The following is a 6638-nucleotide window of genomic DNA, read 5'->3' on the forward strand; positions in this document are numbered from 1 at the left end:
TATCCCAAAGTTCAAACTTTCTCTTACATATCTTCCACAATTCCCTCCTTTCCATCACCCTTCAAGGTGTGTGCCAATGATGATCTTTCTGCCTCCTTCATCCACTCCTTTACAAGTCTTCCAACCTAGGATCCATCAACCATGTCTTCCTATCACCCACTCCACCCCCTTAATCCAAAATTTTTCATAGGCCATTGTCCTCCATTCCCCAATCCACTTTATCCATATTTTCACTATCTTACCAAAATCTATGCGAACATAGTCAAAATTCCTTGAAAATAAAGAAAGCAAAAAGAAAAGAATAAATATCAAGGGTTACCATCCATCTTGAAGCTTGAGTCCTCCCATCATTTTCCTATCATGTCTTCCACTTCCACTTATCCGTCCATTCACTTTTCCTCTTCCACTTGCACTCTACAATGGGGGCAAGCTCCATCGATACCAAGCTTCTATACATACCTTCCATACTTCCATCTACCATTTATCATCCTTTTCCATCTTGGATCTTGACTTTCACTTTCTTTTCATCCATCCACATGCACTTTCCATGTCCCTTGCTTGTTATTCATACATTATCCTATATAATTTCATAATTCTTCCATATATTTGATCTTGACATGCTATCCATATCTTGCATCCCATCATCCTTATCATGTTCATTTGTCCATTTTCCATTCATACACCTACATATTTCCATCCCCCTTTCATATGTCCTTGATCTTGGTTATCCCATCCATTTCATCCATTCAATATCACACACTTCATCCATACCCTTCATATCATTATCCCTTATTCATTCCACTTTCATGCCCATGCCCATGCTTGTGATCACTATTAGAGGCACAGTAACAAAATGTTCATACATTCTTTGGAAGAGCACATGCCTTCTCTTTCTCCATACGCTACCCTTCATACCGCCTTTCCATTTTCATGCATCCTTTCCCACCATATTTTCTTCCATTTTTCATATCCTTCGTATGGGGCATATGGACTCCTTAAAAACATGGTCTTTGGCTTTGCATTTTTCGGTATCATATCATTTGGCCCCTCGTATCCTTTCACCTTTCCTCTCATCCACCAACTCCCATTGCTTTTCCTCCATTTACTATACCTTGGCTATCCCTTGTCATTGGTCCCAATCTATTCTATTCCACATTCATTCAATCAATTCATTTCCATCCATTCTATCCATTCTATCCCACATTCGTGCATATCACATTCAATCTACTTCTTTCATTCAATCAATTTTCCCTTCTTCTAATTCTTTCACATCAAATTAGTTTCTATTCTACTCTCATCATTCTTCCTCCTATCACCATTATTCTTCTAATCTCATCCATGTTCATTCTTCTACTAGCATTTCAATTTTGTCTATTCATCCAAATCTCCATAAAATCAAATCAAAAAAATCAAAAAATCTCACTATGCAATCAATCTAATCTTGCAATCTTGTACATCAATCCTTAATCAATTCATCAATTTGACCCAATCAACTAATAATCCATTAACCATATTCAAAAATTATCATGGGATGAATCCTTCCCAATCCTTGGATGTGCATAATGCTTATCGTTAGCATTGTCATCCTTAATCAATCATCGTCAATCAATCCATTAATGGGTTTTCAACTTGACTAGGGGCAAAATGTTGGTTTGCTTTTGGTTTTTTGTGCATGGTTTCTTGTTACTTGTATGCATTAGTATTTTTTGCATTTATCATGGTCTTTGCATCCTATTGACCCCAGAAATCATGGTCTTCCATATCATGGTTTCATAAGGTGACTGGTTGTATTAGATCCCTTTATATCATGTACTTGACACATTGTCATCTTGGTTCCTCATACCTTGGTGCATAGTGTTGAATACAATATCAAACTTAGGTTTTTCACATCATTGCAGCATAACTTTATCAATCTTATCATTTTCCACTCTCGTCCATTTTGAGAGAATATCCATGTTCTCCTAACCTGCATGTCCTCTTGAGGGGGCATACCTTTCCACCCTCATCATCCTTCCTCATCCTTCCATGACTAGGGCATCATGCTACTAGTCTTATCCTCCTAGCCACTGTATTTTATTCTTCTTTGATATAACATTACTAATGCTATATCAAAGAGGGGCAAAATGTAGACATCTAAAATTGTCCAAATACCCTTAACCTGACCAATTAAATAAATATTTATTATTTATTTAATTCCCTTGCCTTTAATTAAATAAGTTTGCATTTGTTTAATTATATTAGCCTTTCCTTGATTTAAATAAACTAAGGTTTATTTAAATCCTAACCTATTCCACTTGCATCCTAACCCATTCACTTTAATTAAGTACTTTGTTTACTTAATTAATCCTTTGTTAAACCCACTTGGAATTAAATATTAAATTTAATCCTATCTGAGCACATCTCCTAACTTTAACTCTTATCCAACCTCACTTTCCTAACCTAACCCATCCTTCTAAGCCTAGTCACTTCCTAATCACACTTACTTTTCCTAATCACCTTGCTAATCCCCTTTTAATCCTAAGTGTGTGCTTACACATGTGTGAGGAACACTCACACTTCCCACACCCCTCATGCTTCTCACACCTCTTGCACACTTGTCCTCTTACATGAGAATCAAGGTGTCTCACACCTCTTACACCTATCATTGACCTATCACATCAAAGGTTGCTCACACATATGTGAGCATCTTCCCCCATTTGAATGGTCAAAAACCCTAATCCACATGGAGTCTACTTAGCCTCCACCTCATGGACACCTCATTAATCCTGAGAGATCCTAGCCCTTCATCTTGCATTGAATATCAACCTTCTGTTTCATCTCATTTCCTATAAAAGGAGAGCCCTCTCCTCATTTCCACAAGGAAGCACTATCTACCTCATTGTTATGCTACAAAAATTGTGAGCAACCACATCCCATTAGCAAGAAAATCATCAACTAGTTGGTGATTTCATGAAGTTTTCATTGGTGTTAGTTTCAATAGTTTAAGATCTTTGTTATTTCATGTCATTCTTAGTTACATGTTCTCTTGCACATTTTGAGGTTTGCATGATCATGTAGGAATATGCATTAGTTGCTTAGTGTTTATTCCATTTATTACATTTTTATGCAATACAGAATCAAAAGGCAAGTATCTACACCTACGACACCGCAACATAATGCCATTGCTAAAAGGAGGAATAGATCAATTTTTTATTGTGTTAGAATACTGGTAATTGAAAAAGGAGTTTCTTAAATGTTTTGGAGAGAGGAAACTAGTATTATTTTTTACACCCTTTGTTAATCTCAAATTAGTTTTGACAAGTGAGTGTCTATGCACTTAAGTCATTTACTTAGTTCATGCTGAACAAGTAACATATGTCAAGCACAACATGTAAATTAGAGCTTTCCAAGTAAATAGTGAGTGTCAAGTCACTCATATATCGAGTCACTCAAGTTTTGAGAAGACAGTATGTGCTGAGTGATTCAGGAGTTGAGCAAGTAGTGCATGATGAGTCATTTAGATACTATGTGACAACATTGAAGTCACAGTATGTGCCAAGCACCAGGGACTTTAGTTGCCGAGTAACATATTTTTGTCATAGTTATTTATATTGGCACAAACTACTATGTAAACCATTTTTGGGCTGACTTAAGGATTGAATTACAATGTTTTGTTCATAAGCATGAATCTTAATTGGGAATCCTTATGTATTACATGCACCCAATCAGATAAAGGGAAGGTTTAAGTGGTAATATGGATGAATCACAACTGTTGATTCATACCTAACCCTAAGTCACCTAGGTCTTCTTAAGGAGGAAAAACTCTAAACTTAAAAAGTGGGAAAATGAGTAGAGAGGGAATGAATGAATGATCAAGGAGAGTTCTACATGCATAAACTAGGGCATTCATGGTGACCAAGGTATTATGATCTGAATTGAATTGTAGAATTAGTTAAAGGAGAATAGAGGAAGGAAACAGTGAACAATAGAGAGACATATGATCAAGAAGGATCAAGTACATAGTAGAATAGAGGCGATCTATCATCAAGCATTAGAGTGTTAACTACAGGATCATTATTGAGACATTCTAACAGGTGAATCAGTTAAATCTCTTAACAAAATAGTCCTAACTATCTATATTTAAATCCTCTAACAAGTTGCTTACTTAATTGTGAGTAGAAGTCCTTTAATAAAGCACACTTTTAATAGGGTATTGGAATCCTCTAACAGGGTGAGACCTAATAGTCTTTGTAAGCCTTTAATAGGGTAGACCTTTCATAGGATAGATCATGTTTCATGATCAAATATTGTAACCTTCATTTGATAGACTTTATTACTCTGGTAGTGAAGATTTGTGGGTGTCATCCCCACCCTAGTTTTACCTTCTCTTTGGAGGGTTTCTGGGTAATCATAGCTTGTGTCATATATGTGTGAATGCTTACTTGTTTACATACTTTAGATGTATATACTTTACATAATATTTTAGTTTACTTATTGAATATATGAGATGGATGTGAGGTGAATGTTTTACGGGTTAAAGTTTAAATCATTGATTCATCCCCTGTCCCCCTCTTAGAGTTTACCTTTCCTATTGTAATTCCAACATTTGGTATCAGAGCATTATTATATGAAAGTAAAACCTAATAGCTTTGATGAAAGATCTTGGAAATGGAAGTCTAAAAGTTGGGAAAGATCATTGAGAACCAAGAAATTGAAATACAAGTCATTCTACATTAGTTGAATGAAGCAAGAGAAGATCTAAAGAAATCATTGAGAAGAAGGAAAGAAATTTCTATTGAGGATAATGACACACATTACCAAGAGATGGACACTACTAAGCTATTTGCAAATGGAAACTCCAATGAATTTGATGCAGTAATTATAGATCTAATGGAAAAGAACAAAACCCTAGCTGAAGAGATCAAAAATATTAAGATAGAACAAGAATCACAAGCCATATTACTATGTGAGGTGACTGAATAAAAAAGAAAGCTATAGAAGACAAAGTCATGGTTGAAGATGAAAAAAGAGTTCTGAAAGAAAACTAGAAGAGAAATCATAAAAAATAAATAGGATTACTCACATGGAATTGGAAACAATGAATCAAGTCATGATTGCTAATCATGAAATTTAATAGTAAAGACATTGAGATTACAACACAAAAGTTGCAGAATGAATAGTTGAGCAATGATTTGAAAAGGGAAAAGGAGTTTGCTAAAAGTTTCAATAAACCAAATAAAGCTATCAAGTACTTTGAAAAATTAATGAGATCTCCTACATCTAACAATGATACATCTGGATTGGGATACACAAAAACTAAAGAAGGAGAATCATCCAAAAGTGCTAAAGAAAGAAGTAACAAAGGAAAGAACTCAAAATCTACTTGTCATAATTGTGGTAAGAAAGGACATACTGCTAATGTGTGTAGGAGCAAGACTGTAAATCCGAATGTTAAGTAGAATAGCATGGGTCACTACCATAAGTGCAACAAACAAGGTCATCAGGTACATGAATGCAAAACCAAGACCATCTACACTCAAAGATTTGAAGGATATTGTTATAATTGTCAAAAGTAGGGACATAGAGCTTTTGAGTGTAGATCCAAGCCCAAGTGCTCATAAAACAAGCAAACAAAGGTAATGAACAATGACAACTCTTACAATTGGAATTATAATACAAGGTATAGTTGTCACTACTGTCAAGAGTATGGACATGTTCTTGAGAACTATATTAGAACACACTTCAGAAGTGATTACAAAAGGTGGTTGAGTAAACCACATGTTTTAGCTATTTGAAGATTGGTCACATTAGTTGATATTGTCCAACAAGGTCAAAGGCACTAAGTTGTGAGTTCAAAAAAGGCAAAGGCAAGGTAGATATTGAAAATGTCAGAGATGAGATGAACAAGACATGGAGGAGAAAGGAGGATTGCAGCATAGCAAGTGCAGATGGGATCACTTCACCCAATGGGTCAGGTGATCACACCTCATAAAACTAAGCAATCAAGAGGTATGTGGGACTAATATTTAAAAGTTATACCATACATTAGTTCCAAGGATTTAGTTTTGAAAAGATTACATATGCATGAATAAAGATGCAAAGTGTTATTAGAAATCAAGGAAATTTGAAAAAAGTTTTGTCAGCTTTTTCATGTTAATGTCCAGCACGAAAAGTCTCTTATGGATGCTAAGTAAAATGTTAGTGGATGCTGAGCTAACAAAATTGGTTAGTTGAGATTTATGGTTGCTGAGTGAATGGAAAGTCATGTGGATCTAAGTGAGCCAGAAATCATTTGTTTTTGAGCTTATAGTTGTCTAAGCACTTAGTATTAATTGCAATGTTTTAAAGGCTATTTGATCAATTTCTACTCATTTAACATCATTTGAATTTGAGAAAGAAGATGAAGAGCTAAAGGTGATCTAGAGAATTTCAGCTGAGCATTTGCAAGAGATTTGAATGGTTGTTTGATACCATTTCATCAAGATTTGTAAGGTATTTACCATGTGCTGAGGTACATAGTTTCAAATTTTGCAAACCCTACATATATGTAATGGTTTCTAGTTCTTTCAAAGTGAAAGGTGTAGAGGGAAAAGAGTTTTCAAATGTTCAATCAATTATTTTCAAGGCTATTCCAAAAATAGCGTATAAGTAGGATCCCT

This window comes from Cupressus sempervirens, chromosome 7, assembly GCF_028749045.1.
Source record: "Cupressus sempervirens isolate cs-2001-9-10 chromosome 7, ASM2874904v1, whole genome shotgun sequence".
NCBI classification, from domain to species: domain Eukaryota; kingdom Viridiplantae; phylum Streptophyta; class Pinopsida; order Cupressales; family Cupressaceae; genus Cupressus; species Cupressus sempervirens.